Source organism: Mixophyes fleayi, chromosome 3 (assembly GCF_038048845.1).
Source record: "Mixophyes fleayi isolate aMixFle1 chromosome 3, aMixFle1.hap1, whole genome shotgun sequence".
NCBI lineage: Eukaryota > Metazoa > Chordata > Amphibia > Anura > Limnodynastidae > Mixophyes > Mixophyes fleayi.
Window position 1 is genome coordinate 44489673 of NC_134404.1, and position 24913 is coordinate 44514585.

Sequence of the window (24913 nt, forward strand, 5' to 3'; positions counted from 1 at the left end):
AATTCTTGTTTTATGCCCAGGCATGACAATGGCCTTTTTCTTGTCAGGTGCCAGAACTGCTGCCACTGGTGCAGGACTTACACAAACAACCTCATCCTCATCAACATCCTCATTAGCACCCTTGTCGCCTACACAAATCTCCCCCTCATCCTCTTTTAATTCTAAAGTGGCATCCTCAATTATCACCGGCTACACTCCGGCTATTAAGGCACACATCAGCAGAATGCTCACGATTAGACATCCCACTGTTGGATGGACTCTCCACAGGGATTGTTGTAATTTGTGAATCAGAGCAAACATTCTCCTCTAATGCCTTACTGTTATCTTGCAGCTCGGCTTTGACGGGTAACAGTAGTTGTGCACCAATTGTAGGCTGGGTAACTTTTTGGGATCTGCCACTAATAGCCATAGGTGAAGGCCTCATTCTCTATTTGCCACTGCATGTGTAGAATGGCATGTTTGCAATTTTTTTTTTATCGGCACTTAACTTTTGCTTAGTTACACTTCTTTTTCGCTTCAATAAAGTAATTTTTTTTTTGTTTTTTGTTTTTTGCACTGATTTGGAAACACTCTGTTGTTTGACATCGCATTGGCCAGATGACGTACTGGGAACACTAACATCAGGACTGGTGACAGAACCTGGTTGCTCATTCTTATCATATGTGGACTGCTTTGAATCCATTCTGAGCAAAGCACTGGGGAGTGCTAAAAATTAGTTGGTAGATACTGCTGACAGATATGACTTTTGACAGCCAGAAAAATTTATGCACAATTATAGGGGACACCCCAAAAGCACTGAGGAGTGCTAAAAATTAGTTGGTAGATACTGCTGACAGATATGACTTTTGACAGCCAGAAATATTTATGCACAATTAGGGAGGACAACCCAAAAGCACTGGGGAGTGCTAAAAAATAATTGGTAGATACTGCTGACAGATGTGACTTTTGACAGCCAGAAATATTTATGCACAATTAGGGAGGACACCCCAAAAGCACTGGGGAGTGCTAAAAATTAGTTGGTACATACTGCTGCAGATATGACTTTTGACAGCCAGAAATATTTATGCACAATTATGGGGGACACCCCAAAAGCACAGAGGAGTGCTAAAAATTAGTTGGTAGATACTGCTGACAGATATGACTTTTGACAGCCAGAAATATTTATGCACAATTAGGGAGGACACCCCAAAAGCACTGGGGAGTGCTAAAAATTAGTTGGTAGATACTGCTGACAGATATGACTTTTGACAGCCAGAAATATTTATGCACAATTATGGGGGACACCCCAAAAGCACTGAGGAGTGCTAAAACTTAGTTGGTAGATACTGCTGACAGATATGACTTTTGACAGCCAGAAATATTTATGCACAATGATGGGGGACACCCCAAAAGCACAGAGGAGTGCTAAAAATTAGTTGGTAGATACTGCTGACAGATATGACTTTTGACAGCCAGAAATATTTATGCACAATTATGGGGGACACCCCAAAAGCACTGAGGAGTGCTAAAACTTAGTTGGTAGATACTGCTGACAGATATGACTTTTGACAGCCAGAAATATTTATGCACAATGATGGGGGACACCCCAAAAGCACAGAGGAGTGCTAAAAATTAGTTGGTAGATACTGCTGACAGATATGACTTTTGACAGCCAGAAATATTTATGCACAATTATGGGGGACACCCCAAAAGCACTGGGGAGTGCCAATTATTAACAACAAATAATAAACCTCTATCCTCCTCTCTTCTCTAGCGATTTTTGTTAGAGCAATTGCAAGAAGAATATTGGATTCTCTGTCCCTGCTCTAATCAGCCTGTGAGTACACCCTGCTCTCTCCCTCAGTCAAATGGCGATGGATTGCTGTGGAGGCGTGTATTATAGTGTTGAAGTATCGCGAGAACCGAGCCCCGAGATCCAACGACTTCACGATGACGTTCGGCCTCGATTTGGATTCGGAACGGGCAGGAGAGTACCGAGCTACTCGGTACTCGGATACCCAAAGTTCGGGTGGGTTCGGTTTTTGGGAAACCGGACCCGCCCATCTCTAGTGAGAAGTAGAGGAAAATGAGGAAATAAAATGGTTAAATATGATTATGTGAGGGTGTCTTTATTTAGAATTAATGTGCCCCTTTTTTGCCGACACCAGTCCAAGCCGGCAGTGCCAGAGCTTATAGCCCTGCACCGTAAGATACTCTTTAAGCTTATCTTACTGAAATGTACGCATGTTGTGTACTATGCAGATTCGCATGCATCTTAAGATACCGGTTATTCTGCATAATACACCAATTGCTTACTTTTCGCGGACGCGATTTACGACTATGTTTTTGACGGAAATTGCGTCCAGCTCTAACTGAGGCAACACAGTCAGTAGCTTTAACATCTCCCACTCTAGTTATATTTTATGTGTTTATTATTCTCATACACTCCATTCCTTTTTATTTGCTGAGAAATAAGGAAATATTTACTCATGCACTGTGCAAAGAACAAGCAGATTCTCAGCTCCCAGCTAGAGCCGCACCTACTTATATAACTAACAATTTGTTTACATCCTTGAAGAAAATTATTTTTCATTTTTACCCCACATCACTGAAGTCTATTAAAATCCTGTATTGTAAATTTAATTTTACATGGATTATGCAAGAAGTATTGCTTACAGATCTATACATTAGTGACAAATACCTGTATAAATTAGAGATGCTCAGGCTCGGTTCCCCAAGAAGCGAGCACACCTGAACTTCGTCGATCCGAGTACCGGCTCGGCTCGGTACTTTTGCGCGCCCTCGAATTTGATAATGACGCAAAAATTCATCGCTATGTCGTTGGATCTCGCGAGTTTTGGATTCTATAAGTACCGCCCTTCATGGTGATCCAGTGCCATTTTACAGAGAGACCACAGAAGGGGTAGCACAGTTCTTGACAGTCTCTAGTGCAGCTGGGCAGCGTCATAGCTAGAAAAGAGGAGGGGTAGCAGTGTTCTTCAAAGTCTCCAGTGACATTCAGGAGAGCTCCATTGATAATTCTCATTGCTGAAATAGAAATAAAAGGGCTGTCAGTCTTGGTCTTCTAAATCTGCAGTCACATTGTACTGTTTTATATAGGTAACATACAAAGAGGAAAGCTCCATTGCTCCACTGCTAATTGTCATTGCTGAAATAGAAATAATAGGGCTGGCAGTAATGGTCTAAATCTGCACTCCAATTGTACCGTGTTAAATAGGTAGCACACAAAGAGGAGAGCTCCATTGCTAATTGTCATTGCTGAAATAGAAATAATAGGGCTGGCAGTCTTGGGGCTAGATTTACTAAGCGGGTTTGAAAAAGTGGGGATGTTGCCTATAGCAACCAATCAGATTTAAGCTTTCATTTATTTAGTACCTACTACAAAATGATAGCTAGAATCTGATTGGTTGCTATAGGCAACATCCTCACTTTTTCAAACCCGCAGCTTAGTAAATCTAGCCCTTGGTCTAAATCTGGAATCAAATTGTACGATGTTATATAGGTAACGCACAAACAGGAGAAGTCCATTGCTCCATTGCCAATTGTCATGGTAATGTTGTTCTTAATCTGCAGTTACATTGTACTGTGTTATCAAAATGGATTCACAGCATTACACAGAAGACCAGGAGTACCAAGCAGCTGCTGGCACCAGTTATGATGATAGTAATCCCTATACATCATCTGCTAAAGCCTATGCTAAAGTGCTTAGTGTTTTAAAGTCAGGAAAACAAAAATGTTAAAAAACACCTTTTACCTTGGTAAAGAAAAAAAGACCTGTAATCCAGGCAAAGTTATCTGAAGAAAAAAATGAAATTGCCAACATGCCATTCTACACACGCAGTGGCAAGGAAAGAATGAGGCCTTCGCCTTTCTCTATGAGTGCTAGTTCTGCAACTGTCACTGAGGCAGCTCAGTCATGACCAAGCAAAACCTTGTCATTCTGACTCGAAAAGTGGTCCCCAAACACTATTACGTGTAAAAGCCGATCTGGAAGAAAACAGTAAGGCATTAGAGGAAAATGTATGTTCAGATTCAGAAATGACACAAATCCCTGAGGAGAGTCTATCCACGAGTGCTATGTGTAAGCCTGACCTTTCTGATAGTGTACCCATAAAGAAGGCCCCTTTCAGCATTTATGCAGATGTGTGCAAGAACAGCCAGTGATACACAAATTGAGGATGCCACTTTGGAATTGCAACAGAATGAGGGGGATATTTGTGTAGCTTACGAGGGCGCTAATGAGGATGTTGATGAGGATGATGTTGTTTGTGTAAGTCCTGTACCAGTGAAACAAGTTCTTGCACGTGATAAAAAGAAGGCCATTGTCATTCCTGAGCATAAGACCAAAAAATCCATCTCTTATGTGTGGAATTATTTTTACTCAAATTATGACAACAATTGTCTAGGCATTTGTAGTGTTTGTAAAGCCACAGTAGAGATAGGGCCCTTAACCATCTAGGAACCTCATCCATGTTACACCATTTGAAGCAAATTCATGGCAAGCTGTTGGGAAAATTGGAAACGTATGCTAAAAAATCAGCAATAAGTAGTCCGGCATCACCTAGGCCCCTTCTCTCAGCTAGATCACCTGCAATCTACACCCACAACACCGTCCATATCAAAATCCTCAGTGGTGATCAGAGTTAGTCCTGCATTCAAGTTGCTAAGACTAGATGACTCCTCCACTATCCTGGATTCCTCAGAAGAATTCTTGACTATTAGACCCACTGCTGCTGCAGCTGTTGGGGGTGGATCTTCCTCTCAGAAGTAGACTACTAGTAGTTTTCAACAATTGACTGTTAAACAATCCTTTGCAAGAGAAAGCAAGCATGAAAGCTCTCACCCAGTCGTCTTGCTTTTTGCTTTGAATTTCAATGGCTCTTTTTAGTGCATTCTCTGGTACCCTGGATTGGTCTGGGTCTGATAAAAGCACGCATCCCGGGGGGTCAGCGCTCGTCGCCATGTATTAGCTGTAGAATTATCACAGTTATCCAAGGAACGGGTGGAGCGATCAATTGAACTCTAACTGATTTTATGATTTATTCTCAGTTTCACTGTACTGGCCATCTGCCCAGGATGACCATGATCTCCTCATCTTCATCTTTCAAAGCTTAGTTGCAGAGGCCAGTGACACACCCATTTGTTTCCTCAGGTCTCTTAGCTGTTCTTTAAACTGGACATATTAATCATCCTGCTTCAGGGCCTCCTATGTATTATTCTTCTGAAGTGCAGTGTATCTCTCGAATACTCTCTTAAATCCGGCATCTCATCCGGTGGGTCCTGTTTTAACTTAAGTACGGCGTCCTCAGTTGTGTCTATATATTGGTTTAAATCTCTGTTCAATGCAGCGTATTCCAGCATGACAAAATCCATGCTGTCCACATGTTCCGTGCAACAGTCTGTCTGAAGCAGATCTAATGCCACTCCAGTTGCAATATCCATTCCTGTGTCTACATAAGTTTGGCAGTTCTTCAGGGATGAGAGGGAGATATCCAGAGAGGAGAAGGAGATTAAAGATGCAGCACGAGCAGACATGGTTTAATAATGTAAAGTTCATTGACAGCACTGCTAGGCTTAAGGCAACTAAGCTATTGGTAGCTTGTTTTGTGAGGGCCCAAACAAATGAAGCACTTCAGCCACAAAAGTATCACTGCTTGTCGCTGGAGTGCTTGATTTGTTAAACTGTACATGTCCTTTTCAATATCTTACATAAGGGTGGGTGGGAGTTACCAAGGACAATTCCATCTTGCACCACTTTTCTTTTCTGCCACTGCTGTGTGGCAATGTTTCCTAGATGTGCTATGAACTGCCCTGTGTTTGTGTCATTGTTCTGTTGCTTAGCATCCAGCCAGGTCGCTGCAGTCTTTGTTTGAAAGTGGATGAAAATAATTATGTGACCTGTGAGGTTGTCAAAATTGACTGCAAATGAATTGAAACTAGTGTTATTGAGGTTAATAATAATTTAGGGGGGAAAAAAGCTAAATTATGTCATTTTAGCAAAAAAAAAAATAGGGATTTTAGAAAGAAATAGGGATCCAAAACACGAAAGGGCAGTTTTGCCACAACCAAAACACAAAGTTGATCCAAATCCAAAACCAAAACCAGAACACGGGGGTCAGTGAACATCTCTAGTAGATATCCACTTATTGTAACACAATTCACCAACTCAATGTGGAAATGTTTAGCAGTTTGCTAGAGAGCAAAGTAATTTACATACGAAGTCAGGGGAGGTGGAAAAAGCTACTTGTACCAAGACCACATTCCTCGCCTGAAACTATATATTTGCTAACACAAGGTATAGATCGTTCGCTCTACTGTACACCATACTTGCTTGACAGGTTCATTTTCACAATAAAATTACCTTTCATTTCATGGCTCTATGTGAACAACGATACAGATAGCATGCTAATTGAATATTTCTTTAGTACAATACAATTCAATTTCCAATTAACCACCAAACCGCATCACTTTATACACATATTTCATCAATATGATGGCACAGATGTTGTTTTATGCGGCAAAATAAATGTTATTCACAAATGGTACCTATGGAGCTTGAAGGATCCTGGAATTTATATGTTTCATAAATAAAGCCATTTGTAAATATAGAACCTAACTGTATGTGTTTGCGCCTGGGGCAACAATGGGCATTGGGAAGGGAGAGAAATAAAACGGTAGTAAAGTTAGTATAATCCAACTATTTTATTTCACAACAGCAGAAGTTCGTAATACACAGAAAAATAAGGAAAGAAAAAGCACTGCTTGTACAAAAATAAAATGATGTAAAATGCTGTAAGCAATGTGTATTTTGATAAATATTAGTTTGACGTGGTTAAATACAATTATTTTTGCAATAGCGAAGATAGCCATAGAGGTTGGAGACTGCTCAGTGATGCAATAAAATCAATCTTATGCTCAGGGTTGGAACACAATGCAAGATAGCGGAACATGCTGTATTCTAGGTGTTCAAATTGCTCGCTTATTTTGTAATTTCTTCATTTTCTCCATTTCCCCACTGTTAGCATGTCTAATATTTTCTTTATAATGCATCTGGTTAATCTACAATATTCATCTACAATTGGGGGAAAGCTCTAAACTCCCATTAAGCAGATTTTCAAATGTCACAAATGTCATTAACCTTACCATTTCTATTCATGGGAAATAGGTGCATTCTGGTTGAAAGTAATGTTACAGAATTATAATAGTATACTATAGATAAGCGCAGCCTTACAGGAATCTAGTCTAACAGGATTAGTTGTCATTAACTTTCTTTACTACAAGAGGTCTGTGTGGAGTTAGCGCCTCAGGAGTCTGGGTCAATTTACAAATGTTCAAACCGTGCTGCTTTTTTATGGGTTTTATTATACAAAAGCAAATATTATATTGTTTTCTTTTCATGGAGCTTTGTTTTGGTACAATACTCAAGTAAATTTATTTTTAATGTGCTGGTAGTAAAACAGGCAAAAAGAAAAGAAAATCACCAATTCTTACATTGGTCTTATACACAGTTAATTTTACTTATGGAAAATACACCTTGTTTTAAGTTGTGACTTTAAACCATAAATATTGGTAAAAAAAATAATTTATTTATTTTTGACAATAAATACATAAATCAGGATGCTTTTAACGGTACTGTAGATATAATCCATTTTAATAGTATATCTTCCTTGCACAGACATGTTCTGTGCTATCAGCTCGCACTTACACTTGCCGTGTCGCTGGTGCAAATGATACTTACGATAAACCCAGGATATGAATTGGCCAGATCTCCATTGGCGCGCCCTTGGCGTGCCCTTTCTGTACATGACCTACATTTATCCGCCCCCCCCCCCCCTCCCGTTCTTTCCTTCAAGTCGTAGGCAGTTGTGTCTTTGCGTTCGGACATAAATTGCATTCATTGGCATAAGGTCAATTTATAAGCATGCGCAGAGCTATTTCACACAATAATCATCCTCTCTGTGTGAAGGCATATTGAGGCTCATTTAGAGGTGGACGCATATACGTAGGAAAGGACGCTCATGAGATAAAGAGAACTTGAATCTGTTTATAGAGTGTGACTCTTGCCACGTGGATAACTCAAAAGAAGTAGTACTTCTGCCATACATATCAGTGTGTGGCCACACATGTGTTAGCACTCATTGCAGAAGTGGCGTTGCTCTATTTGTAACCATAATTTAATTAAGACATGCTGAAAGGGGTCTTCTTTATGGGTACACTATAAGACAGGTCAGGATTACACATAGCACTCGTGGATAGACTCTCCTCAAAGATTTGTGTCATTTCTGAATCTGAACATACATTTTCCTCTAATGCCTTTTCTTTCAGCTCTGCTATTACATGTAAAAGTATTTGGACACCACTTTTGGAGTCCGAATGACAAGGTCTTGCTTGGTCATGACTGACCTTACAAGAAGATGCCTCAATGACAGTTGCAGAACTCGCACAAATAAAGAAAGGCGAAGGCCTCATTCTTTTCTTGCCACTGCGTGTGCAGAATAGCATGTTGGCAATTTTATTGTTTTCTGCAGATAACTTTGCCTGGATTACAGCAATGGTGCTCTCCTTAATGTCACTGGAGACATTGAAGGACACTGCTACCCCTCCTCTTTCTTTTCTACATATGACACTGCTTAACTGCACTAGAGACTGCCAAGAACTGTGCTAAGTCTTCTGTGTCCTTCTGTGAAATGGCGCTGGATAGCTGTGAAAGGCGGGTACTTATAGAATCCAAATCTCGCAAGATCCATCGATGTATTGATGATGTTTTGCCTTGTTTTCAATTCGAGGGTGCGCGAAAGCACCGAGCCAGCTCGGCTCGGTACTCAGATCTGCTAAGTTTGGGTGTGTTCAGTTCTCGGGGAACCGAGCCTGAGCATCTCTAGTAATAAGGAGTATGTACTATATCTTTAGTAATAAGGAGTATGTACCGCCTCTCCAGTAATAAGGAGTACGTAACGCCTCTCCAGTAATAAGGAGTATGTACTGTCTCTTTAGTAATAAGGAGTAAGCAACGCCTCTCCAGTAATAAGGAGTATGTACTGTCTCTTTAGTAATAAGGAGTAAGCAACGCCTCTCCAGTAATAAGGAGTATGTACCGCCTCGCCAGTAATAAGGAGTACGTACCGCCTCTCCGGTATTAAGGAGTATGTACCGCCTCTCCAGTAATAAGGAGTATGTATCGCCTCTCCAGTAATAAGGAGTATGTACTGTCTCTTTAGTAATAAGGAGTATGTACCGCCTCTCCAGTAATAAGGAGTAAGTACTGCCTCTCCAGTAATAAGGAGTACGTACCACCTCTCCAGTAATAAGTAATATCTACCGCCTCTCCAGTAATAAGAAGTATGTACAGCCTCTCCAGTAATAAGGAGTACGTACAGCCTCTCCAGTAATAAGGAGTAAGTACCGCCTCTCCAGTAATAAGGAGTATGTACCGCCTCTCCAGTAATAAGGAGTGCGTACCGCCTCTCCAGTAATAAGGAGTATGTACCACCTCTCCAGTAATAAGGAGTAAGTACCGCCTCTCCAGTAATAAGGAGTACGTACCGCCTCGCCAGTAATAAGGAGTACGTACCGCCTCTCCAGTAATAAGGCGTACGTACCGCCTCTCCAGTAATAAGGAGTACGTACCGCCTCTCCAGTAATAAGGAGTACGTACCGCCTCTCCAGTAATAAGGAGTACGTACCGCCTCTCCAGTAATAAGGAGTACGTACCGCCTCACCAGTAATAAGGAGTATGTACCGCCTCTCCAGTAATAAGGAGTATGTACTGTCTCTCCAGTAATAAGGAGTACGTACCGCCTCGCCAGTAATAAGGAGTATCTACCGCCTCTCCAGTAATAAGGAGTATGTACCGCCTCTCCAGTAATAGGGAGTATGTACCGCCTCGCCATTAATAAGGAATACGTACCGCCTCTCCAGTAATAAGGAGTATGTACCTCCTCTCCAGTAATAAGGAGTGCGTAACGCCTCTCCAGTAATAAGGAATATGTAACGCCTCTCCAGTAATAAGGAGTATGTACCGTCTCTCCAGTAATAGGGAGTATGTACCACCTCTGCAGTAATAAGGAGTATGTACCACCTCTCCAGTAATAAGGAGTAAGTACCGCCTCTCCAGTAATAAGGAGTATGTACCGCCTCTCCAGTAATAAGGAGTACGTACCGCCTCTCCAGTAATAAGGAGTACGTACCGCCTCTCCAGTAATAAGGAGTACGTACCACCTCTCCAGTAATAAGGAGTAAGTACCGCCTCTCCAGTAATAAGGAGTACGTATCGCCTCGCCAGTAATAAGGAGTATGTACCGCCTCTCCAGTAATAAGGAGTATGTACCGCCTCTCCAGTAATAAGGAGTATGTACCGCCTCTCCAGTAAGAAGGAGTGCGTAACGCCTCTCCAGTAATAAGGAGTATGTAACGCCTCTCCAGTAATATGGAGTATGTACCGTCTCTCCAGTAATAGGGAGTATGTACCACCTCTCCAGTAATAATGAGTATGTACCGTCTCTCCAGTAATAAGGAGTATGTACTGTCTCTCCAGTAATAAGGAGTACGTACCGCCTCGCCAGTAATAAGGAGTATCTACCGCCTCTCCAGTAATAAGGAGTATGTACCGCCTCTCCAGTAATAGGGAGTATGTACCGCCTCGCCATTAATAAGGAATACGTACCGCCTCTCCAGTAATAAGGAGTATGTACCGCCTCTCCAGTAATAAGGAGTGCGTAACGCCTCTCCAGTAATAAGGAATATGTAACGCCTCTCCAGTAATAAGGAGTATGTACCGTCTCTCCAGTAATAGGGAGTATGTACCACCTCTGCAGTAATAAGGAGTATGTACCGTCTCTCCAGTAATAAGGAGTATGTACCATCTCTCCAGTAATAAGGAGTACGTACCGCCTCTCCAGTAATAAGGAGTACGTACCGCCTCGCCAGTAATAAGGAGTACGTACCGCCTCTCCAGTAATAAAGCGTACGTGCCGCCTCTCCAGTAATAAGGAGTATATACCACCTCTCCAGTAATAAGGAGTATGTACCGCCTCTCCAGTAATAAGGAGTATGTACCGCCTCTCCAGGAATAAGGAGTATGTACCGCCTCTCCAGTAATAAGGAGTACGTACCGCCTCTCCAGTAATAAGGAGTATGTACCGCCTCTCCAGTAATAAGGAGTACGTACCGCCTCTTCAGTAATAAGGAGTATGTACCGCCTCGCCAGTAATAAGGAGTATGTACCGCCTCTCCAGTAATAAGTAATAAGGAGTATGTACCGCCTCTCCAGTAATAAGGAGTATGTACCGCCTCTCCAGTAATAAAGAGTAAGTACCGCCTCTCCAGTAATAAGGAGTATATACCGCCTCTCCAGTAATAAGGAGTATGTACCGCCTCTCCAGTAATAAGGAGTATGTACCACCTCTCCAGTAATAAGGAGTATGTACCGCCTCTCCAGTAATAAGGAGTATGTACCACCTCTCCAGTAATAAGGAGTAAGTACCGCCTCTCCAGTAATAAGGAGTATGTACCGCCTCTCCAGTAATAAGGAGTACGTACCGCCTCTCCAGTAATAAAGAGTACGTACCGCCTCTCCATTAATAAGGAGTATGTACCGCCTCTCCAGTAATAAGGAGTACGTACCGCCTCTTCAGTAATAAGGAGTATGTACCGCCTCGCCAGTAATAAGGAGTATGTACCGCCTCTCCAGTAATAAGTAATAAGGAGTATGTACCGCCTCTCCAGTAATAAGGAGTATGTACCGCCTCTCCAGTAATTAAGAGTAAGTACCGCCTCTCCAGTAATAAGGAGTATGTACCGCCTCTCCAGTAATAAGGAGTATGTACCACCTCTCCAGTAATAAGGAGTCTTGACACAGACATATACATATATTTTTTTTGTACATGCACAGTTAGAAAAATTTGTTTTTCATGCACAAAAAACAGACATGCGTTCAATTGTGACTATTGTGTGACTGATAAAGGGTGTGTGCATGTTTTTTTAACTTTTCTTTTATCCCCAATAACTTATAAAGTGTTGGCTTTTGTTGTGCTCTAACAAGTGTCTTCACTAACATGTCAAAACCTAGGTTTAGTTGTCTCTGACATCTAAGGCTGATCTCTTCCTGTATGTGAGCCAGATTCTCCCAGCTCACCGTCCTTAATCACTGTCATTGACCGTGAATGAAAACATAAAACCTACCGCTGTCAGCATGACAGTGAGTTATTCTGGAGATCTTGAAGAGCAGCTCATATAAACTGCTTGTTCCCAAGCATCTGCACCAATCAATACTACCAATTATAAACCACGCTCATTAAGGATAATCAAACGATCCAACAACCAGAGCCTCAAGGTTCGCAGATAACTGGAACAGGTTTAAAACAAATGGTTGGATCCGAAACCAGTGTAGGATATATTAGCCAGCAAAATATGATATATAGCAACTTCACTCAGATGCAGCAGTGTCATGTACTGTAGGTTCAGCATTGCATATGATCTGCTTGCGTTATTTAGTGCCGTGCCCTGCCAGTCAAGCTACATAAATCTCACAGCTTTGACTAATCTGGCATCAATGTCCCAACTCCCATCCACGGACATGAAAGCAGCCGAAAAGTGCAATGTTTTTTCAAATAAGGGTAGATTTTGACAAATGCATGAACATGAACAACATTTATCTTCCAAGCCACATTAAAAAAAAAAAAACTACCGTAGTACTTAACACATTGCTTTGTAGACAATCACAACTCGTTAGTTAGCTTTAAAGATGACATATCATCTTCTGTGCTTTGTAGCAGTATGACAAGATTTCAATAATCATCTCTTTTTAAATAAATAAGATAGATAATGAAATGAACACGTAAATTAACAGATAGATAATTAACGTTTCAGGTTTTCTTTGGCTCTTCTGCAAATGAATAGGACAAGCTCTCACTTCAGCAGGAGAGCCTATTTATCCAATAGGCTGCAGGCGAGTGGTGAATGTTTTTTTTGGGGGGAGCATGTTTTTTTGGGTGTGTAACATTGTGAAAGGGAGAGGTGTAAACTGAAATTCATTTAAAAATATTAGAGAATAGTTTATCTCCAAAGTAATAGGAAAACAAGAATGTAAAATGTAATAAGCTTTTAATTTTGACGCATACCCATAGTAAAGACTGAGGACAATGAGCCATCTTTGGGTGGGAGCTTCAGAATTAAACAGTAGGAGTGATAAGGATGGTGTCAAGGCCAGCGGGGACTGTGCTTGTGGCATGACTGTTCCCGCTCCAGATATGGTCAGGGCCGGATTAACCATAGGGCTAACTGGGCTACAGCCCAGGGGCCTATGGCATCCAGGGGGCCCTTAAAGTGCTCAGCAGCAGTATTGATCGGTCAGGGGGTGGGGGTGCCCCCAGCCCGATCAGTGCTACTGAGCACTTTCGCTGCAGTACTTCCCCGGCGCGCTGTATTCTCCTTACTGAGGAGATCTCGTAAGTCTCACTCTCACGAGATCTCTTCAGTAAAGAGTGTACAGCGCGCCGGAGAAGGAGGTGAAGGAGGTAAGTGCCGGGGGGGGGGGGGGGGCCTTCACGGGGGAATGGAGGCCCAGGGGCCTCCATTCCCTTAATCCGGCCCTGGATATGGCGTATCGTACCTTTTAAGGCAAACCCTTACATGTAATAGGCTCTTCTGTCTTCACATGTATTGTTCAGGCTCTTCAAGGGAAGTCGCGTCTGGCATTCTGCATTGCTTAGCAACCTTGAGGGCGGTTTTGCAGACTTTCTGATTTATTCTTGGAAGTTTCCTGCTGACGTCATCAAGGTGCACCTACAGGTACTGTAAAACGGACACATCTTTATTCAAACATTGCTAGGTAATTGTGTTAGCGTTATCCAGTCTCTGAATTTGTGATATCCTTCTGTGCATTGACTTGGCTTTTAGACTATCTGGACTTGCCTCAATTTAACCCCTTGGAACCCTGTGGCTAAGTGGTTAGCACTTCTGCCTCACAGCACTGGGGTCATGAGTTAAATTCCCCACCATGGCCTTATCTCTGCGGAGTTTCTATGTTCTCCTCGTGTTTGCATGGGTTTCCTCCGGGTGCTCTGGTTTCCTCCCACTCTCCAAAAAAACCATACTAGTAGGTTAATTGGCTGCTATCAAAATTGACCCTAGTCTCTCTCTCTCTCTGTCTGTCTGTGTGTATGTTAGAGAATTTAGACTGGAATCTCCAATGGGGCAGGGCCTGATGTGAATAAGATCTCTGTACAGCGCTGCGGAATTAGTGGTGCTATATAAATAAATGGTGATGATGATGTTCACTGACTTTTGCTATGTTCTGTACCAACTTGTCTCTTGGGCAATTAAGGACTACGACCGTATGAGCCTAGTGCGGTCTGAGCCCTTATTTGAATCCATGATGTTTCAAATAAAACTGAAGCAGGATTACCCAGTACAGGAGAGGGCATAACAAAAAACCCAGGGAACCGGGTTCATAATTAGACAGATGTGGGCCACATGTATTGCCCTAGGGTGAAGAAACACATAGACACAAGGGGCTGCTGCTCTCCCCCTGCTAATATAACAGTTACACTTTGCAAGGAACCCTAGAGAGAAGTTTACTAAAGGGAATGTGTCCTCTTTGTAGAGTACAGCACGCAGTGCCTCTTAGCTCCCTATTTCCTAGTCAGTTCATGGGCTACATGTTGGTGAAGATTGGTTCAGCCCACAAAATGGCTGCCTCCACTGTGTGTAGCTGAATGGTATTCTTCAATTTACACTGAATTCTGTAAAAAGGAGCAATGGAGCTAACAACATTGAGATGCAGTGCACTATTATGTCCTAACAATACAATGTAGTGTTTGCCAAGGATTTAGCTGGAAAGGTGTTGTAGGTCCTGCATGTTGTACAATCTCACCATTTTAGGCGTTGTTTGCCTAAGGCACGTACTGTGATGTGATCTCACCTGATCCATGTCTTGGTTGGCCTCATTAAATAGTCTCTGTTTACACAATATATTAAATTTCTGCTAATATCTAAAATCCAACTACAATAGCTAACCTGTTCCCTTGTATATACACTGTTTTTACTCAGGAAATAACATGTTCATATGGAATGTTACTATGTTACAACAGGGATTTCAGCTTCACTGCTCAGACTTCCCCTCAGGTCAGCACAAACACTCTTTTTGTGACGGTATGTGCGTAAGTTTGCCCAAATGTACACATTTTTATGGGCAAGCACATGGATTGTCAGGGTAACACAGTAGCATCTTCAGGGGTTCCCGTTTGCACTGGTTGATGGGAGGAATTGAGTGGAGTACATCTTATTTTGCACCAATATGTAAAACTACATTTTATTTTTAGAGACTGGATTTTTTAAATGAGGTAAAGGGATGGACAGTGAACATATACAGGAGAGGTCCCTTTGTAGGGTGACACACAGCCTTTGGGCCTGATTTATCAAAGCACATATCTGCTGATTTGGAGTGTATGGTACGCAAAATCACTCTGCGCATGTCCAGAATCGGGAGATACGTTCGTGAATGCAGCCCTGTCCGTTGCGTCGTTCAACGCAAGAGACACTTACCACAGCCTATGATTTCGGGGAGTGAATGGGGTGGGGGTGGGATTTTTTTTGCCGTAGTCAAACATCTCATGCAACGGGCCAAACTCGTCCAAATCCAGTTCTGAGCGTCTCAAAGTTACTTGTTTTTCAGCCGCATGTCATTAATTCAACTCAAAAAAATTATGTGCGTTCTTTTGCAAATTTATAATCTACATAGGTATAGGGCATATCCTGCAGCGTCTTGTCTAGTAGAGAACAGCAGACTCACCCCCGATTTCAAGAGCACACGTTTCTTGACATCTGTGCCTTGATGATTTTGGGAGTGTGCAAAGCCGAAATATGTGCGTATAATACTAAAAGCGGGTTGCGCTCAGTATACGTGATGATGAATCACACCCTTTGTCTCTCCACAGAAGGACATGGGGCCTGATTCATTAAGGATCTTAAATTAAGAAGTTTCTTATTTAAGTCTCCTGGACAAAACCATGTTACAATGCAAGGGGTGCAAATTAGTATTCTGTTTTGCACATAAGTTAAATACTGACTGTTTTTTCATGTAGCACACAAATATCAACTTTAAATTTCAGTGTACAAATAAGCTATCAAGTATTTGTATGCTACATGAAAAAACAGTCAGTATTTAACTTATGTGCAAAACAGAAAACTAATTTGCACCCCTTGCATTTAACATGGTTTTGTCCAGGAGACTTAAATAAGAAACTTCTTAATTTAAGATCCTTAATGAATCAGGCCCTAGGTCCTTATTTATCAGTCACCAGCAATAAGAATATCTTGTTTCACTGTAATTTCTCAATAAAATGTTGCCTGGATACTCATCTCTCTGATGATAGTGACTGACAGTGGTAAGAGAACTTCGCCAGCCAGCCCAGGGTGCCTCTGCACACACATGACCTTGCTTTGGTGGTTCATACATGCACAGAGGAACTGGACTGGAAGCCCGGACTTGGGCTTCAAGTTCCTCTGTCCTTTAAAAAAAACAAAAAAAAGTATAAAAAATTTAAATACTGAACAAATAAATGTGTGAAAGTCCTGTGGGACAAAAAGGATTTATTTTGATGAATAAAGTATATTTTCCATCACTGCTCCCTGCTACCACCATTCTGAGATGGCGATAAATGTGTGGAGTTTGTATGTTCTCCCTGTGTTTGTGTGGGTTTCCTCCGGGTGCTCTGGTTTCCTCCCACACTCCAAGAACATACTGGTAGGTTAATTGGCTGCTATCAAATTGAACTTAGTCTCTGTGTGTGTGTGTGTGTGTGTGTGTGTGTGTGTGTTAGGGAATTTAGACTGTAAGCTCCAATGGGGCAGGGACCAATGTGAGTGAGTTCTCTGTACAGCGCTGCAGAATTAGTGGCGCTATATAAATATGATGATGATGGTGATGGTAAGAGTACCACCGCTGTCTGTGGTAGACAGGCTTCTCCATGCTTTGCATGAGAAAACTTTCACCGGGAGAAACCCAACGAAGCTCCTCACCAGCAATAACCCATTGAAGCCCTTACTCTGGCAAAAACAGGAGAAAAGGGTTATCTCCCAATAATAAACAGACTCTTTGGTGAGGTGACGTAGATCGTGTCCTATCCTACAGTGTAATGAAACACATTGTTCTGTTGTACCTCTGCAGGAAAGTACATTGCTAGTCACAGATCAAACATTTTAATGAAAACATTTAAACATCCAAAAGTGATACATATATTAAAAAGATTCATTTATTACATATTTGAGACTAAACCGAGCCGTATTTTAGAAAAAAAAAAGTAAATGTTAAAATTATTGGAATTGGACGTAACGTTTTTACCAGACCTCCCAACACTACAGGACTTCAAAGCTGGACAGTCGACGAAAGAGGGCCTGTCTGCGTCATCAAGGGTGCTTGTCCCCCTCCTTTCCGGGAATGCCTAGACCGCTGATAGTGCTAGACCACACCTTAGCCTCCTCCACTATTCCAAAATACCCTTTCATTGCCGTGCATACCAGTGGCAGGTGCATGTGGTATGTGTTGACCCCTGATACAGAGCAGCAGCAAAAGTGGATTTACCTGCCAACATTCTGGCCAAGCGGGAAAGTGATCAGGACACTGGGACAGAGCCCACAAACAGGGACTCTCCTGTTTAAGTCGGGACAGCTGGGAGGTATGTTTTTATTCTTTGCACCAGGTTCTTTTTCACGTCTATCCACAAAGCTCGGTGCAGATTCATTTTCCAGGGGCTGTTTCAAGGACCAGTAAGTTAACATGAACATTGAAATAAACTAAGTGAAAAAGTAGTTGCACTTGTTCACATATAAAGCAGTACTGTTCCACCTCTTCATAAACGACCCTTAAGGAAGATGTATTAAACCTTCAAAAAAGAAAAAATGGTGGTGTTGCCCATAGCAACCATCAGATTCTAGCTGAATGTACTAAATAAATGATAGCTAGAATCTGATTGGTTGCTATGGGCAACACCTCCACTTTTCTTTTTTAGAATATTTGATAATCCACACATTATTAGTGTCAGTAATGTTTCCACCTACTTACCTAGAGATGGTTCTCAAATGATAGTGTATATGCCATATACCCATGGTAATATAAAGGTTATAGAAGAGGGATATACTTATATCTTACCCTAAAGATCTGATTGTCCCTATGAATAATTATTGTAAACAAATTATTAGTGGAGATATCATTTGATACATGAATCAAAGTGTTTATGCCGATTAATTAAATGTGGCAAAAAAAGCTATTGCAGTAGATCTGCCATTTTTAAACTCACTATTGTTTATAAATAAAATCAATCACATCACAGTTTCACAAAGGTTTTATTTATTTTGCTAGTTTTCATGAATCAGGATAGATTTATATTTGAAACAATATTAATAAAGAATTTAAATTTTATTCATTTATTACCGTCCCAGGGTGCCCCCATTTTCACACATTTCTTTTTTCTCTCCTCCTGTGATTACCTAGAGATGGGTCAGATTTTATAGTGGTGGCACAGACTATTTATTGCGATTAGTGCTAATATCACACTTTATTCACAGTGAAAGCAGAGATCCTTCACGTGATAGCACAGATTACCCACCTAAACCTTATTCACAGAAGCACAGTTCACTTAAATAAATTCTGCTCAATCTGTAACTTTGAAACACATTTGACAAAGTTTTACCATATTTTGAAAGCTGAAATTGAGATTTATATTGTTTGTTAAGCATAAGAAAAACAAAATACACTTCAAAGTCTGTTTACACATCTCATGCAAATGAGATGCCATGCCATTCCTTACTACCAATTTATGCAGTGTTTAAATCAAAGCAAACTGAATTAAGTTGCACAGCAGAGATGCTCTGCCCAGCGCCATACAGACCAGTTTAGGATTTTGTTTATCCAGTTAGATCTGGCAAGAACATAAGAAATACAATTACATATACAGTAGCTGTACGTGCTGTGATTTTTAATTAATTTTCCATACCACTCTATTTTGCTTCTGTTCTGGAAATATAGTTTAACGTTTCATATCATATCACAAAAAAAGCTTTTTTCTAAGTGTGCAAAATTGTTTATTTATCGGAAATATATTACTTGTGCCAAATATCCCCCAGTGAAAGTATATGAAAGTAAAATACCTTGAAATTGCTAATTGCATAGTTAAGAATGATTTGTAACATTTATAATTAACGCAACAAATCAAATGCATTTTTGTTTGATTTTTCAGCTGGCAAGTGTCAGGATCTAAGGCTGGGTGCGCACTACAGAGAATTCCTCCCGATGCAAAATCTTTAATGATTCTACCAACTACTGAAAAAAAAAAAGTCCCAATCAGCAGCTGATTCATGTGTACACACTATACATGTTTTACACGATTTACCTTCAGATCTGTGCTCTTCATCTGTCTCAACCATCGGCTGAAAAGATGGTGGCTCTGCACACCCCATAGAGATCTATAGACACTGTCGGACGTTAATGAGAATCGGAACGACATTGTTACATCATTGAACAACATTTTAGTCTGATTTAAAAGTCAAATGAAACGATACGATGTGCTTTGGAACTACAATCGTTCATTGTTGCAGCGTACACACTAATGCGTTATTGGACCGACCAGTCGTTTATCACGTGATTGGCTCAATAATCGTCTGAAAACACTGCAGTGTGTACCCAGTGTGTAAAGCTGGGTACACACTACAGAATTTTCCACCAACTTTTTATGCCGATCGATTTTACATGCGATCGATGGTCCGATCGCTCGGTCCATGGACTGCATACACACTAGCCTTGTTTAGGACGATAAAGGGAAGAGCGGACGTCCCTTTAGCGACTTTTTACAGCCATGTTGTCGTGAGCAATGACTGTAATTTCATACTCACTGTTGTGGATCGGTCGGAAGGTTATACACACTACACAACGGAAAGGAAGTTGGAACGAAAATATTCAAAGGTACGACCAACCAAATGAGGCGACAATCGTCCATTTGGGCAGACTTTCAACCATCGTTTCACTACACACACTGACCCGACTTTCGAACGAGCGGTCGTATGTCGGCTGGTTGAGTTGATTATTGGACAAAAACACCGCAGTGTGTACCCAGCTTTAGAATCATGAATGTTTTCTTGTCAACAAGGGCAGATTAGCATAGATTGTTTTATGACCATGGTATCACTATTGAGTTAAAAGTAAGTTGTTCAAGCTGCATAGACCACAGCTTGAACGGAACATACCACTGGGGTGAAACATGCACCCATGTGCGTCTGCAACTATGGTACAATAAGGTTAAGCTGTACTCATCTGTTCGCTGAATGTAGCTCGGAATTCAGGAATAAGGTAGGGTCAATTGAGCTTTAAGAGATATTACACTTGCAGCTATTCAAGCTATCATCAGTGGTTGAAGTGGAAATTTAAAAGAAATGTTAAAAGAAAATTTAGAATTAGCGGTTTGGAATATGGAAGTGAATGGAGTTTTGAGTCTTACAATAAATACAGCAGGAGAAGTGGCCATAAACGTACCACCGCACACATCCTCTCTTCCACGATTGGCTATCACCCTCATGTCTGAACGATGATCAGCGGTTGGGTGAATGTAGCCCAGCCTTATTATTTATACTTAGCTGTGTAGTCTTTATTTCATCTTATTTCCCAAATTCACCTAGCTCCAACATCAAATAAATCTCCCTCCATGTGTATTGAATTTCCAATATAGTCTAAGTTTTTGGAGGGCTGAAAACCTTTTTCTAGAATACATATTTTCCAAGAATTCCAATTTCTGATACACTTGGATGTAAAGGATTAGTAAAAATAAATTTCAAATTATATTACCAAATACTGAATTCAGATCCAAACCCAAATTTTTACATTAGAATTAAGAGGGGGGAGGATGGAATTAATGATACAATCCTGTATGTAACTTTATCTCCTGGATGCAGTAACCCTTTGTCCTTCACAATAAAATGGGAAAAAGAGGCTACAGATTGGGTTGTCGAATCCAAGGGATTTGTCCGAACCGAAATCTTGAAATAAAAACAAGGCAGAACACTCTTGGTATCCCTCATACTCGAAGATCCACCCACATAGGGTGGATTTAATTCTTTATTCACAAAATGAAACATACATTTATTTCTATAAGTCCATATATATCATTTATATCTAACTACAAATAAGCGTATCTAATTAGACGTATCTAATTAACGGTCTAATTAGAAATCAGTGGTTTCTGTAGCTACTTTTTAAATGGAACCCCCCATTAGCGAGTCTCCTCTCATCTATGTTCATCACTAAAGTCACACACATCTAACCTGCTGATATTCGAAATATATCGGCCCTTAAAAAACATTAGCTATATTGCTGCACATTGTAACGAGAGGACAGGAATCTGAGAAGTTTAAACTTCTCGCTAGATGTATCAAACCTTCTAAGAAGGAAAAGTGGAGGTGTTGCCCATAGCAACCAATCAGATTCTAGCTATTCATTTCTAGACTGTGCTAGATAAAGGACAGCTAGAATCTGATTGGTTGCTATGGGCAGGGCCGGATTAACCCCTGGTCTAACTGGGCTATAGCCCAGGGGCCTTGGGCATCCAGGGGGCCCTTTAAAGTCCTCAGCAGCATTATTGATCGGTCCGGGGACGGGGGCGCCCCCAGCCCGATCAATGCTGCTGAGCACTGTCAGTGCAGTCCTCCATCCCCGGCGCTGCTCAGTAATCTGCTTACTGAGGAGATCTCGCGAGAGTTCAGTAAGGAGCTTACAGCGCGCCGCAGAAGGAGGACTGCACTGATAGGTAAGTGCTTGGGGGGGCCTCATGGGGGGCGGTGGGCAGCTCACATTGGGGGCCTCACGGGTGAAATGGAGGCCCCCTTAGCCCAGGGGACTCCATTCCCTTAATCCGGCCCTGGCTATGGGCAACATCTCCACTTTTCCTTTTGGAAGCTTTCCTACATCTACCCGCTCTTCTTTATTGCATTAATCTCTATTTATTATGGGAACTCACAGCAAGAGGAAACACAGTTATCACTCACTCAGATTTCTTATTGAACAACACTGTCTTATGTTTATGTTTCCATTGATTTCTTTATATTCTCTCTTGCAAATATGTACAATAAAATGAATTTCCACCAGTCTTTTTTCACTTTTCTTTCTCTTTCCTCAGTTGTTTTGCATATCCTTCAATGTACTTATTTTATTATTCTTTTCTTAATAATCCAAGACACAGTGAACAATGAAGTCATTCAACTTTTTAATTTGATGCTGATAGCTAATAAACAAATCACTTAATATGTGTTCTAGGAACATACTCTACCCCTTTGATGGTATTTAGGCACAAATACAATGAGATTTCCTACAGCTTCTATTTGCTTTTCTTGCTGTCTTTTATCTTCCTTCCTCTGTCATATTTGTGCTCAAACTGCCCCGTGATCTTTATGCAGTTTTCTTCGTTTCCTCACTTTTTCTATCTTTTGTTATAATTTTTTATTAACTCTTTCTCTTCACGTTCTACTAACCCCCCTCTACAACTCCTGCATCATGAAAGCTCTCAGGATTTTCCAATTTCTTTTAAAACTGTGCCTTTACTTGCCCCCTCGGCCTGCCACTATTAGACACGGTACATTATGGCATCACTGGTGTGGCTTCTAGACGGACGTTCCTGGAGATCGGATACTGCCTCCAGCATTCAGTTTCATAAACAGTTATATTCAGTTTCATCCCCATTCAGTTTTGATTTGTAGTCTCTACAAACAGTAGTGAAACACCTTACAGCATTTTATTAAGTCAATTAGAATGTGTGATCTGAATTGATCTCAATATCGCCATATCTGATTGGCTGCACAACCTGGTTAATTGTGGATGAACGTCTAAGTGTAAGTTAAGTAGTCCTTGCTGCTGATTCAATTAGCCAGGAGGTTCTGTAGTAATCTTCAGGGCTGTAACTAGGGCTGTGCTTTAGGAGTGACCGCCCAGGGCGCAGTACTGAAGGGGGGGTGCAGTTTATGAATATCTTAGGTTCATTTGGTTAAGATTGAGGGCTATAGGGGCGGCATTTTTACCTCTCGCCCCAGGCACTAAAATTTTAAGCTACGGCTCTGGTAAGCTCACAGCTATGTAACCACATCATGTTGTAGGCAGCATCAGCCATAGCAATAACTAGACATTTTAATGCCCTGGGTGAGAGCAAAACCCAGTGCCCCCTACCTCCTTGTTACTGGGAGCTATAGTAGATGGTGTACTGCTGCAGGAGGCAGGCCAGGCCACTGACATGGCACATCGAGCCCACGGAGGGCATAGATAAATCTGTACAAGAATTATACCGCTCCTGGAAGGGATCCAATCGTGTCCCCTGTAAACCAGCATATTCCTCGGCTTTGTGGCAGCGGCACCACTTGTACTGTTCTACTTAATACTGTGTAAATATTAAGCATATAGCAGCACATGTCACAAGAAAACACTAAGGGCTAGATTTACTGGGGATGTTGCCTATAGCAACCAATTAGATTCTAGCTGTCATTTTGTAGAAGGTACTAAATAAATGAAAGCTAGGATCTGATTGGTTGCTATAGGCAACATCCCCACTTTTTCAAACCCGCAGCTTAGTAAATCTAGCCCTAAGGGTCTGAGTCATTAAGGAAAGTAAGGCAAAAAAAAGGAGTAAATGTTCTCTGGGACAAACCATGTTACAATGCAAGGGGTGCAAATTAGTTTATTATTTTGTACAAAATATAAACACTGGCTGTTTTTTCATGTAGCACACAAATCATAATTGCCAACTCTCCCGGACTGTCCGGGAGACTACTGCATTTCGGGTGGGTCTTACGGACTCCCGGGAGAGTGTGACAATCTCCCGCATCTGCCCGAATTAGGCAGTTTGCGTCATTGCATCATGGGCCAAAATGACACGATTTTGGAGCTCCGCCCATCTGCCCCAGGGACACCAACTCCGAAAAGTTGGTAAGTATGACACAAATACTAGCTTTATTTTTACACTGAAATTTGAAGTTGATCTAGGAAATGTCCTATCCCAACTATAAATCTGTCCCCACATTTTAAATTTACGTCACCTGCCAATGGAACATAGTTTTGTCCAGATGAAAAGTTACTCCTTTATTATGCTTCACTCTCCCTAAAGACTCAGGTCATGTGGCCATGGTAAACAGTAGACATAGTTATGCTATATTTTGCCTGAAAATAATCTAGGTTGAATGATTTAATAATTAAAAATAAAATCCTTTTCATCCCACATTCTTGAAACCAGAAAAATAGGTGAGAAAGCATTTACTACATACATTGTACGTGTGAATTTTCTTGCATGAACAAACAGAAGTAAAGAATGTCAGACATAGCCATCAATTCTGAACACATATCCCTAAAGTAAACTCCTTATTGTATCACTGTTATTTCCGACGTGTTTGTTTCACATAATGTGACACCATTTAAACAGTTTAAAATGGTGCCCTTAGTTCTGTCCAACCATCCCGCCCAAAACTATTTCTATTTACCCTAATCCAGGATGCGTTTTGCCATGTCCTCGATGCTTAAACCCTGAAGGTAATGGGGAAAAAACAGACATCCAATGGTGCCACCAGGGGGAAATGAGCGCAGGACGCTGCTGAAGCACAGAGAGCCTGTGGGGCAATGTGTATGTGCATAGGCAAACCGAGGGTGGGTTTCCTAGTGACTGGAAAACCCCCCTCCAAGCCTGGGGCACTGTATAATTGAGGTGGCTGGACCCTGCTCCTGCTTCACACAGCTCTGCTTGAAAAGGGAGAGCTGCGTGCACCTAACAGTAGTGCACGCAGTATTGCCAATGTATATTATAGGGATAGGAAGTGTTGGAGAGCAGCCAAGCACTGTCTAAAATTATAGCCACACCCCTATGCATGCTAGTCACGCCCACTGGCAGCGTGGTGT